General features: G+C 33.9%; 1 protein-coding gene across 1 annotated transcript in view; it reads left to right on the top strand.

Annotated features, from left to right (window-relative positions):
* LOC120630333 (zinc finger homeobox protein 3) overlaps nt 1-13,171 on the top strand; it is a 189,498-nt gene that overhangs the window by 158,789 nt on the left and 17,538 nt on the right. The window lies entirely within an intron of this gene.

The following is a 13,171-nucleotide window of genomic DNA, read 5'->3' as shown; positions in this document are numbered from 1 at the left end:
AAATACCAACAGGAACTTTTTTCGTAGCCTTAATAGGGAGAGTCCTAACTTCAAAGTTTATATATGTGACAGTGATTTTTAGGAGAAATAAGGGGTTGACAAATTTGCCTTGAGAGAATTCCTAAAGTATTGAACCATGACCTTACCTTATTTTCCGATCACGAAAATATAAAAAGTCGTGATCGTTATAAATTGAAATTGAAGACCTATCGACATCCTTGACTTTAAAAGTTTTAAAAGTTCGAAACAATAAACTAAATAGTTTTATTTAGTTCGATGCCTATCTCAATGTGTGTATCACGCGACGTAACTGGATTAATTTGAACAGGGTTGACAAAAGTTATTTTTAAACTCCTCTCTTTTTTTTCCTGCTATTAATGCTAACATAGTGGTAAACATCGATTTGGTAATAAAGGTAAAGAAACAATTCTACTGCATTAGATTTTATTAGTTATCATTAAGTATAGTTAATAGTACCTTTAGGATTTCAGGATATTCAAATTAAAAGTGAAGGACAACCAATTTCTGATATTGTTCTTTAAAAAGATGAAATGTAGAAGCTTCATAAAAATCTAATTTTAAAACAAATCCAACTTTAAAATAATATTTAAAACAGCGTATTGAGTCGTCAGGAAGTATCAAGACAAGTTAATTTGTGTGTCACATGATAATTAGTACCTATAACAAATGCGCTATTATTAGGTAATGTATTGGAAACTTACTTAAAATGAAGACTAATATAAGTAATAGAACTTATCTCTTGAACTTGACTGGCCAATCATTACTACGTATAAATAAATAAATTTACCCGGAGTACATGAAATCTGGGTGATTACAGTTTTTTTCTGAAGTGACAACCCTGAATATACACGGAACCGTTATATGCATAGAATTGTCGGTGTAACTAATCATATAACTGGCATAATAAAACTACTTATTGAAGGCGTTATTACAAAGTTAATATCTAAATAAAAGAAGAAGGCGGGCTATATTTCGCGGAATTCCAAGGTATAAGTCAAACTCTTTAATTTATGTTACAAAGCTTTACCAAATAACAAAAAATTAAGGGGTTGAGACAAAATTTACTCTGAATACATTTTCTATATGATTAGGAATGTACAGTATAATGTAATTTCACAGTCTTAATGGTTAAATAAATATAATCTTTATCATCAAAATAACTGATATACGTCCACTGTAAGGCTTAAATGGGGAGTTCCAAATTTCACGGGCTTGCTTGCGTCAAGCGGTTTCCTGCGACTCGGTGCAACTCTCCGAGCTATGTGCCCTACTGATTGTCCTATAAGCTTCGCAACTAGTTGAGCTATGTCGGTATTATTGGTTCTTATTCTAAAGTTCTTCTTAATACTGATACTCCGATCTTATTTCTCTCCATCGCCCGCTGAGTGATTATGAGCTGACTTACATTTTAGTTTATTAAGTTTAAGTTTAATTTTATTTATTACTTTTAATACATCAATATTAATTATTTTAATCCGATTTAATTCATTTTTGTTTTGTTTTGTCTCCTAATAATTGATTAAGTTAATTTTTTTATTGTAATTTAGCTTTAAATATTTATACTTTTAAAGGTTTATATTAACTGACTAATAATTAATTGTAAATAATTTATAAGAATGACTTTTTTTACATTTTAATGCATGCTGTGATAACCTGTAAATAGTTGAACATTTACTATGTGAATCATTCCAAAAAAAAAAAAAGCATGTTTTAATGTATCTACTATTGGTTGTCCTTTATAAATAAATAAATAAATGAGTCTTCCTATTAGAGAAATAGTAAGCGACCATAAACCTCGTCAGTGAAGCGTAGAAAATGTTCTTAATAGTAAAGTAGGTCGGTTGGTATAAGTCGTACCTTCTCAGAAAATCTAAATTTATTTTAAAAATAAATAATTTGACGCATGCTGATGTTGAAACAAGGATTCCCGATTCAACAAATCAAGAAATCTATTTCAGACAATATCCGTAGGTATCATCCGGTATATAAATAAGTTATAAAAATATAAGTAGGTAAGTCAACAATAAAAAGAATCCAAATTTCCATGGTATACGAATAACGCTTAGAATTGAGTAAAAAAAATAAAAGATGGCACAAGAAGCTCCACGTTACTTCTCAAATTGAATATTAGATTGAAATTACGTACTCGGGTGGCATTCTCCTTTGTTACGGGAAAGATAATATATAAAGCGCGCGCGCATACAAACACGGCAATAAGTATTTTAAATTAGCATTCTTTTTGTGCTCCATGCCACCCCAACTTACCCGCACCCCATCGTCTTAATAATATGGAGAAATTGAGTTGTTATACACCCTTTTCGGAGGAGGCGCGGGTGCAGCGGCACACCTCGGAGAGAAGCCTTTTTTGTAATTGAATTTAGATATTCTTCCCCCGTATAGCGACAGGGGGGTGGGACGCTAGTTCCGCGACTGGAGTAGTGGGTACGTGCCTAAACATATGAATATATTGGGACGCCGTGACAATGTCGTGCGTTATTAGATATTTTTACATGTAAATTTAGCATGGCTATACATTGAAATATTCTTAATATACTTACAATACAAGTTTTGCCTTCGGCTTCGTCCACGTTTAGGGACTATTCGCGTGTATGCGTTTGCTACTTAAAAGTAAGGCAAACCAACGAACTCACTTTTAAATGTTTTATACATATCTATGATTTCCTGCGTTATTTCAAGACCATAAGTAACTTATTACTTAATTCCATACTATTTAATTAATCCATTATTGCAAAGAGAGATTATATATAGCAGAGTATTGTCCTAAGATTTATTTATCCCAAATAAAAGGCACTTTCTTCGTGCAAAAACCCACCTATGCTGTTGCTGCGTTAAAGAAGAAGGCACTTACGCTTTTATAATATTAGTAGAGAAAAAGAGATATCAATTGCCAATGGCTTGTGTCCGTCAAACTCGATGAAGAATAATAATTAGTTCTAAATGATTTCATAAAAGGCTAACAGAACCATCATTATCATTAAAATATCACCCAAGAAAATCCATGTTTGGTAACTAGTTTTCATATGCGATCAAAGTATCGGAGACAACGGAAATTTACGCCAAAATTTTCGTCGCAAAGTATGCCAAATTGAATTCAAATCTCTTGTGCTCAGTAGATTTTAGTTCATAGATACAACATTGATTACCTTGACTTTTTTTATATGGGAATAGAGAGGATTTTAACTAGCTACCCTACGTACACAACTGATGCCCTTAACACGTGATATACATATTCAAATAACTTTATCAACATTCAAATTAGACATAAAGGACCTGCAAGATTAGTCTGGGATAGAACATGGTCCTAATAAGATTGATTAAACCCAATGTCCCAATGTTCCTATATATAACAATGCTTCGCCTAAATAGCTTCTATTAATTTGATCAGCCTTCCGAGAAGCAACGATAGCATGATACTGGTATGTAATTACAGAATGCTATTAACATCGTCCGTGTACAAACATGGCCGCTGGGGCTGATTGTAGGTTTCATTTTAATTGCGCACACGCATCCCGATCGCGACTAAGCTCTTATTGATTTGGACCTACAAATTACAATATTGTGGAAATCGTGGGAATTTTAATTGCTATCGGCCCACGAAACTGATGGGCAGATATTGTAAGCGATAACGCAGTTCTCAGCGTAGCTAAGCAAATAGAGGTTATCGTTGATATCATACCTACGTAAGTACTTACTTGCCGAAGTCTTACATTGAGTAAGTATCTAACAATGTGGTACGGAACTCTTTCTAAGGTAACAAAAACACTCAAGAGGTAACAACGAGTAAATGCGTTTTATAGGATATTTTTTACAAAACCACTGGGTAAGTTACAAATTGCAGCAACAAGTATGTATAGAATTGAATGTCATAAAAAGTCATAATCCTGAGCTGCAAACGGCATATGTTTTAGTACAAGAAATTTATCATTTTCCACATTTATGGGCGATAAGTGTTTGTACACATTTCATGCCTCATGTCCTAAAATGCTTAACGAAATCAGCCAATTTGGTAAAAAGATGATTCGTCTCCACAAATCGACATCACGCGCATTTATATCAAAATTGTTTAAGATTAAATTTATAACATTATAGATAAATTATACAAAGAAAAATATAACAATCATTCAAATTATCATTAATGACACATTCTAGTGGGCCAACGTCACGCTCATCGCTGGGAAAGAAGCTTAAAAGTAATTCGTGGCCTTCCAAATTATAGACATACAGAGCGGATGTCGCCGACTTCGGCGGCGCCGGTGCAGCTAAAAACCGCACGTCATTGTTTTTTGTGTTGCAGCCTCGGGCGCCTTAGGATCCAATCGGACCTCGGCCGCTAATTAATTATTTCACATGTATCGATCATTAATTACGTACGGGGCTCCGATACCGTCCACCCGTTATCTTTTAATGACGGCCGGCAATTTGTCGACCGTAATTATCTCACAAATCGGACGCACAAAAACGGAATATAATGATTTAAAATTTTAACACGATCGAGGCATTATCCGGCACAACCATTAATAGCAGAAAGCATCGAGATCGAATCAATCTTAATCTTGTACAGAAACGTAATCCAGATTTATTTATGACGGCGCTGCGCGTGTGCTATTATACTCGTCTGCAGCAATTTGCCTCGGAAATTGTCTTAATCGGCCGCTCAAGGGACTATTTATGTATAATTATTTCCAAATTCGACGCTCCGTTTGATGCCTTTCCGCTCTCTTTGAGGTGGTTGGACAAAAAAGTCATCTGTGGCAACAATTAAGCCTGGAAAAAATAGAAATAAGTATCGAAGGGTCCGCAATAATTACAGACGCAAATTGAAGGTTCCTAAGAGCATATAGGTCGAGTGGCGCCTGCCAGATTACCTGCAGATTTGTGAGACGAGGAGCCATCAAAACAAATCGTCATTGATTCATAAAGCATTATTGTAATATTTGCTACGTACATTAATAATGTCATACAGGTAGGTATTAAAGCCATCATAATAATTATATAACCAAAGAACATGATCGTTTTTTTACTCTTTACCTATTAGATTTACATGTCTATTTATTTCCTTTGATTCCGCATTTCGGTAATAAACTCTACTATCATAGATAATGTAAGGATGTTGCCTTTTTTTAATTTAATAATCTTCAGATTCTAAAACATCATCCGATAAGTTGAGAAGCCTGACTTAATTGATGCCTACCTTCAAGTTGGATAACTTTACTTCAATGTATCTTTGACAGGCAACGAAAACTTAAATACCTTTAAAACCTTTATCTTCCTTGGAACACAGGTCACTTATAAGGTTTTCTTTAAAGCAATTTATAGAAATGACCATTAAATTGTAGTTTTAATACTTATAAATCTATATACCTATTAAAGAGCAATGTTTCGCACCGATTTACCTTATGAGTTACTTAATATCAATTATTATGCAGCTTATTCTCGCAGATCTCTAATCATGGAACGATGAGAGAACGATAAAAGTTAGACGAACTTTGTCTTTAAGATTAGGTAGGTACGTGTTACAAAATTCGATGTTCTGTATGCTTCATATTACGTAGGATAAATCATTTTATCATTTATTACAATACCATGTTTCGTTTGGCATTTTATTTCACCTTTAATTAAGAGCTAAATTAATGGAAAAGTTCAATTAGGCTTCGCTAACACGACATGATTATCGTCATTCCCCTCATGAGCCTTGTAATTACAAGCGAACACATTCGAGAATTCTGCAATGTCACTGTTTTCGTGTTAGTCATTTTAATTACAGCTTTCTCCATACTCTTATTTCTGTTTGAGATCTTGTATGGAAATGGCGGATATTACATCTAATAGACGGTTACTTGCAAAATAAATTACATCCACCTCTTTATTTCTCTATCTGGTCGATTACCATTATATTATGTAGACGGGACGGAACGCTAATTTGTAGACTAATCTGCGATTGCAAAGCTTTACTCTAAGATGAAGTAATTTTGTGTTTGCAGAAGAAACAATTATGCTATTAAAAAATCGTTATTTTTATGTAATCCATCAGGCAAAAATTTAATAAATTTCGACATGGTTCTAACGAAATCTTGAGAGGCTTGAGTACAATTTCGACCAAAGCATGACTTTATTAAAGCAGCTTGTGCAAAAACGTAGATTCCCATAGTCTAAGCGAGATATATTACCATAGTTTAAGGCTTAAGTTAAACTGTAACAGTTGGACAACGCTAACCACGTACTATACCATGTAGTAGCCATACTTTATCTACTTTCCCACGTGTAATCAGACTACCTCTATTACATTCAACATTTTAGTTACCGTTCCCTCCACTTATTAATGTAATAAGTAAATCGTTTGCTCCGTCTTTACTCAATTTTATTCTCCATAATAATCTTTTTCCGATATTTTCATATTAGTGTCCAACAACACAAACTTCACTACTTATTGTAATTCTTGCAAGATTTAGTAGATGTTCTTTAATGCGCTTTTACGATGTTTTCGTGAAGAAATCAGGTTGGGGGTAATTATTTAGCTGTGTTCTGCGGTTTCGTGAGACCGGCGACTTAATGAGGCCCTGCATAATAACCTGCGATTATTAATATGGATGTAGTTTACCGCTTACAGTCTCGTTACTCGTCTTCCTTTTTGTTTTTCTTACCGGATTTAGTATTTAGTTTTATATTAATAATTTCATTGATTGTTGAAGGAGAATCTTACTAGTAACTGAACACAAGGTTCCCTAAAAACTGAGTGATAACAAAATATTCTTATTAGAAACCAGACTTGAGTTTTTTTTTATTATATAATAAGCCATCCTCTTCTAAATATTACTCTCTTAAACTAGTCAAGACTCTCGTCTTTCCATCCAAGTATGTAGCTATCGAGTATCACTTACAATTCTCATTAGTTAAGATTTTGCATTGTATTCACAATGCTTTAAACATAATTTTTTTAATAATGGTCTATAATCTATTGTTTTAAAATACAAGCTGTGTTTTAAATAACGGAAACTTTATTTAAAACACTGCTTGAAACGGAACAGCTTTCTACGAGTCCTTAATACCTTAAAGTTACGGCGTAATGATATTAAAATCTTCAATCCAAATAAAATCTTGAAATTATCACTGGGTCTCTTGAACTTAAACCTATCCCCCTGTTGTTTGTAATATTGTCGTTGCGATTCGCGACTTATTGTCAACAGGCATTTCAAACCGCCTTAGCATTTTTTATTCGCATTGTGGTTGAAAAATTCATAAGTAAACCTACCTACTGGCAATTAACTTATAAGTCGGATTAAACGTATGAAATAAACTATTATTACTAAGTATTATTCGCAATAATTGAACATCGAACGGTCGAATAAACCAGCATACGCTACTTCCTATCAATAACATTGTGCGAGCCTCATTAATAAGATGAAAAGCGCACATCTTCATTACGAGTAGGGTGTCCGTAAATCAAAGAGGACAAAAATTTCTTAAGAGCTTCATAATATTCTTGAAAACTAAACGCGCGTCAATCCAAAAAGCGCATAAAACGTGAAACGGAAATTCTGAAGTGTTAGTTCTTCATTGCACTGTTGGGGTCCTTAGGTGCTGGAATGGCGACCCAGTACCTGTCAACACAGTGTAAGTCGGCCCTCAACGAGCTGGACAGACGGCATCAAGCGAGTCGCTAAGAGCCACTGGAAAGAAGCGGCCCAGGACCGTGAATTTTACAAAAGACCTATGCCCCGCAGTGGATATATCGGTTGAATTGATGACGATGATGATAATGAGTTCTTCTCTGGTCATTTGAGATTGGGTCTGTTTTCTGAATAATCTATCTCGATTTGGAATTGGACCTGATTTCGGTTTAGCGCGCCATCTTTAATTACTCCCATTTCCACCGTTTCCTTTAAGACCTTCGTCATCGATGTGATTTTAGGTCTTCCTCTTTCCCTTCTCTTTGTAGCCATGAATTTTTCACGACATGGTCATCTGTTTGTCAAAGAAGTTGGCCTACGGGTAGGAAACAAAAATTATCGCGTCAAATGGTTGTCAGGAAACTAAACAGATAGATCTTCTAAGTTGTGTACGTATATTGGGTCCCTTTGAGATAGTATTGAAATCTGTTCGTCAAAAAATTTTACCTACGGGTAGAAAGTAAAAATGATAACTGTCCTCGAAAATCCACACGGGTGGCAGCCCTTATTATAAAATATGTATGTAGGATACTTACCAAATGCGGGCTTCTTCTGTGTTTGCGTACGTTCAGTCTTCATGAAATAGTGTAACACTGATTTAAATCGAGTTCAGTTAAATTTAAATTCAATCGATCCAGTGTTCACGTTCAGTCGATCAAGAACGAGTGGTCAACAAGTCGAGTGGGCATCGATCAAACATGCAAAGCCTTGCTTTTGGGCTACGTGACACTTACGAATTGTACGAGTAAACCGCGCACTAAACGCTGACCCGAAATAAAGTAAAGTACCTACATAGAAAAAAAGATTTCGCACAGTTTTTTTTTCGCATTGCAGACTTGCTATACCTATGACTAATCCCGGTCTTATATAGAACTTTCATAACAATTTTAAACAATTTTCTTTATGTCACTCATTTCAATTTATTTTATTCGAGTCGGGTTGTTCAGTCGATATGGCGTCCACCTTACCATGAACAATTTCTCACATTTTAACACACACATAAATGAAATCTTACCTGTTACTTTGCATTAGAAAAAATAGTTGCAACCCTAACAGTAGGTAGATTTCCTTTGTACACTTCATGTATCTTATGTTCACAATCACAATTTATGGTACATAAATAATAAATATATAGATACCTACTTCCGTTGTGCAAATGGACAACGCAATACCTTCTTCGTGGGAATCAAAGCATGTGGTTCATTAAACATTTAGCATAATCGGTGCCAAATGCCAATACCAATATCAACCGTTGCGCACAGAAAATTATACCACTTTTATACTAGGAACCAAAAAAATATCGACTGCATATTCTTACGGAAAACACGATTCCAATATGATCAAAACTAACTCTTATCAGAATGTATTCTATTAAATATTATTTGCTACGTGTCCCGGCTGGGCATTCCTCATAAAATAAGGCTGCAGAGTAACTAAGCGATGCGAGCAAAAAAATCAAGCAATGCGATTATTATGACTAAGTATACTTATTAGCTACCTAACCCTAAGTTTTCCTATTTTTTCATCACAGATTATCGTAAAAGCCGCACGAGCTGAAAAACTCCCAGAAGTCCATAAAAACGTTGATTATTTTCTATGTCTATTCTGTTTTACCTTGTGCATTTCACTGGCTATAGGTAGAGTAGGTAACTTCTTAACTTTACAGATTTGAAGAGTTTAAAAACTACTGAGGTATGATATAATAAAACTTATTCTTTAAGTAGTAATACAACTATTACCTAAATATAGTAAATAGTATCTACCTATTATAACCACTTGAACACAAGGTAGGTATATATATAGCTTTAATTTGCTCAACTAATATAGATTCTCGCGTATAGCGGAATCACCATATTATATTTGACCAATTATAATGCTTGAAAATTATCTATATCTATCTATTGTTGGTATATATAAACTCTAATAATAATAAGGATGTACTTACTTTAAGTATAAACTATGCTAGGTGCCTGAAATCTATCCTCGAAAGATAGTTAAAACAAAACAAAAATATGATAGTCTAAAAAATAGATTTCTCTTAATAGCTTAATATTTATGTTTTTATATTTATAATATACTATATCCTGGAACCAACGTCATAAGATTATGACCATTACAGCGCATTCACCTCAACTCTAATTACTGGCTCTTTCTATAATTTGCACACACATTAGCACCGAGAGTGATCTACAAATAGCTCTTGCGGGGACGAACGTAATAATTACTTGTATAATTAAATCCTTTTTACAATGTCACTTAATGTAACTGCTTCGTGATTTGCTTAAGCGAATGCTTCACCTTCTTTTATTAAACACATCTATAAAGCCCTAATACCTAGCTAAATTCTATGCAAACTTTAATGGACTAGACTATTAAAAACTTATAATATCTTTACCTTAGATTGAGAATTATAATTGAGGATACTGGGGAAATATTGCCATGTCTAAAATGGGAGTGCCCTATAACATGTATAATTAAGTACCTAGATGCTGTTTACAATATGACGTGTGCCTCGGTAATGGTTTTGAAGGATACATAAAGAAAACGGCTCTCCTTTTTAAAAATCTATCTTTAAAGCCTTTATGACTTTCTGAAGTCTATGCAAACTTTAACGAAATACATTATATGGAGTGACTATAAAATCATCATATCTGTGTCTACTTTTATAGTAGACATGTATTTGACTTTTTTTAACTAAAACGTTATTTTTAAAGCGAAATGGTTAATTAAAAACTTTATTTTTATATAGGTATTTATTTATAAAAGGTTATTAAAGACTTACTTAATGTCTTAATGGAACAAACTATGAGCTCTAGGATTATAATAGAGGAGACGGGACCAATTTAGTCATGTCTAAAATAACAGTTTTCTCCGTAGACGAACGAACGAACGAACGTTAAGTAGGTATAGTTAGTTACTTCTATGATTTAAGCCTTTTTACAATGTCACTTAATATAACTAGTTACATAGTCTTTGATGGGCCAGAGTTTCTATACGTGTAGATCCTTAATCTCGCCCCCACGAACTCTTAATCATCGTAAGTGATTTTTTTTCTACAAAATGCTATAATGAACTTATGATTTCTATATATCATTTAGAACCAGGACTCTGTGCTTCGGTCCCTACTGTTTCTTTCATTCAGTATGTAGATATGTATTTTAAGGCGGAAGTACCCGAATACCCAATTACCTACCCACTCACTGTTAAACTACATACTATTTGTTCAAATAATACCTAAGTACCGATGATAATGTGCATATCTCACCAATCCACAACGAATTTCTTTCATACCCATGAAATAACTGTCGTTTGGTCCAATATAAACATTGTTATCAAATTCCCATGTAATATACCTATAATAATTTATCGCTTAATCATTTTGAAGAGGCTATACTTGACCGTTAGGAGTGTAAACAAGTAAATGGGTGCGGTCGCGACCGAGAATTAAAATCTTCCAAGGTCTTCTTCTTTGTACCTAATTGCTAAAAAGATTGATTTATCAAAATTTGCATAGTTTATCTAATATGGACATCTGTTGTTGAGCTAAGCTCCATTCATATGTTGATATACCTACTGGTGTCGAAATTTTAATTCGGTAAGTAATGACCGTGTGATGACCATGAATGTTTTTCAGTGTCTGGGTGTTTATATGTATATTATGTATGTTATTCATCAGTTATCTTAGTACCCATAACACAAGCTACGCTTACTTTGGGGCTAGATGGCCTATATATGGTATATTTATTTATGTCGAATGAAAATCTTTGGATTGCCGCCGCCACAAAATGGCGGATTACATATTATTTCGCAACTACCTAAATAGATTCACTAATATAATAATGTATGTTGAAAATCGGGGGTTCGTTATTTTTTTTTTTTTACTATTACTATACACATTAATAACTAAGTATCAATAGTTTCAAAAACGCTTTTCTATTAAAATTGTATTTAAGTGAGAAAAAATTTACTATGCTTATGCACTGATTATCCTATCGCACTCCGAAGTAGAAAAAAAATTCACTTACCGTCTTATGAGCTATGAACGTTTGCATATTTCGTCTTGTTTCGAATTATTTGATATAATATATGTAGGTATCAACGACACATCCTGCGTTTATTCACTCATTCATTAGTCAGAGTGATTAGTGTATTGTGAAATATGCGAATTACTCATAAATAATAAAACGAGTTAAAAATTCTGCAAATTAACTATCAGTTTATTAATTATTGTATTCATTTTATTATCAATCGAGACGCGTATTTTCCTGTTGCGTTGACGGAAATCATTTTGTTCAATATTATTATATTTTAATTGATAATATTAATTATTTTGCATACCGTCGAAGATAAAAACAACTAAGGCCAGTAGATTTGGTACAAGCGTAACTCGCTCGTAATTGAGGATTTGTTTTCGAGTATTAAACAGTACCTTTCGTCAAAGTAAAATGGGCCTAATCTCACTCGTTTTAGAGTTGCATATCCTTTAGGTACTTCGGATGTCTGTTATGACGTTCTGGCTTAAGTCCTAGCTTAAAGAATTGTAGGCAAATTTAAGCTTTAACATTCATTTTACTCCGATGTTCAAGTAATTTCATACTTGGTATTATAATCATTTCAGGTAACGGCAACCAGCGATATAAATACGTAAGTGTTTATGTTTGTTTGTTTGTTACCTTTCTTTGACTAAACCTCTGCACCGATCTTCTAGGATATTAAGAAACTAGAAAATTTAGGAAAGATAAGCTTGTATTCTGAAAACGGATATAGGATATTTTTTCAGACCGAAAAAATAAACAGTTCCAGCAAGACCTTTCGAAACCGAAACATACCCGGTTTGTTTGACTAAATGGCTTCAGCAGGGATATTCTATATCTCAGTTAACATGCAATTAGGCTAGCCACTGGATGGTTGCCATAAAATAAAGCTCAAACCATTATTAATCATTACGAAATTTTATCTACGAACAGAGTTGAAATGAACTCGGGTAGAAACTTTGGTTTCAGAATACAAAATATGGATTGAACAGATCATTTGATGTCAATTGAGATACAAAAGCAGCCTGTGAACTCTCATATTATGTATATGGTACACGGCTATTATTCTTATAAATTGAACAAAAACTTCTATTTTGGAAGTCAATAGTAAAAATGTTCTAGTTTGGTACTTTTTCACCGGTTTAGTTTCCTAAACCTGGTCAAAAATTCCGGGTGTTCGTACGGGGTCATTATTTGTGAACAAATTGCTAGCGCGATGCAGGATCTTTGTGACGCCATCTAGTTATATAATGTAGAGACCGCCACACCTTAGTTCATAAAAAGCTCTGTCTCCTATCCCCTCTGAGTTGGCTTGTGCCCAGTAATTAGATATCGGAGTAAATATCTCACGGCTGGAGAACTAAACTTCTCTCTGAGTAGATGGGTATAAAGACGATATAGCTATCGTGAGATAATGTCCTACAATGT

This window comes from Pararge aegeria, chromosome 16 (assembly GCF_905163445.1).
Source record: "Pararge aegeria chromosome 16, ilParAegt1.1, whole genome shotgun sequence".
NCBI classification, from domain to species: domain Eukaryota; kingdom Metazoa; phylum Arthropoda; class Insecta; order Lepidoptera; family Nymphalidae; genus Pararge; species Pararge aegeria.
Note: the sequence above shows the minus strand (reverse complement) of the source record. Positions and strands in the feature narration are given on the sequence as shown.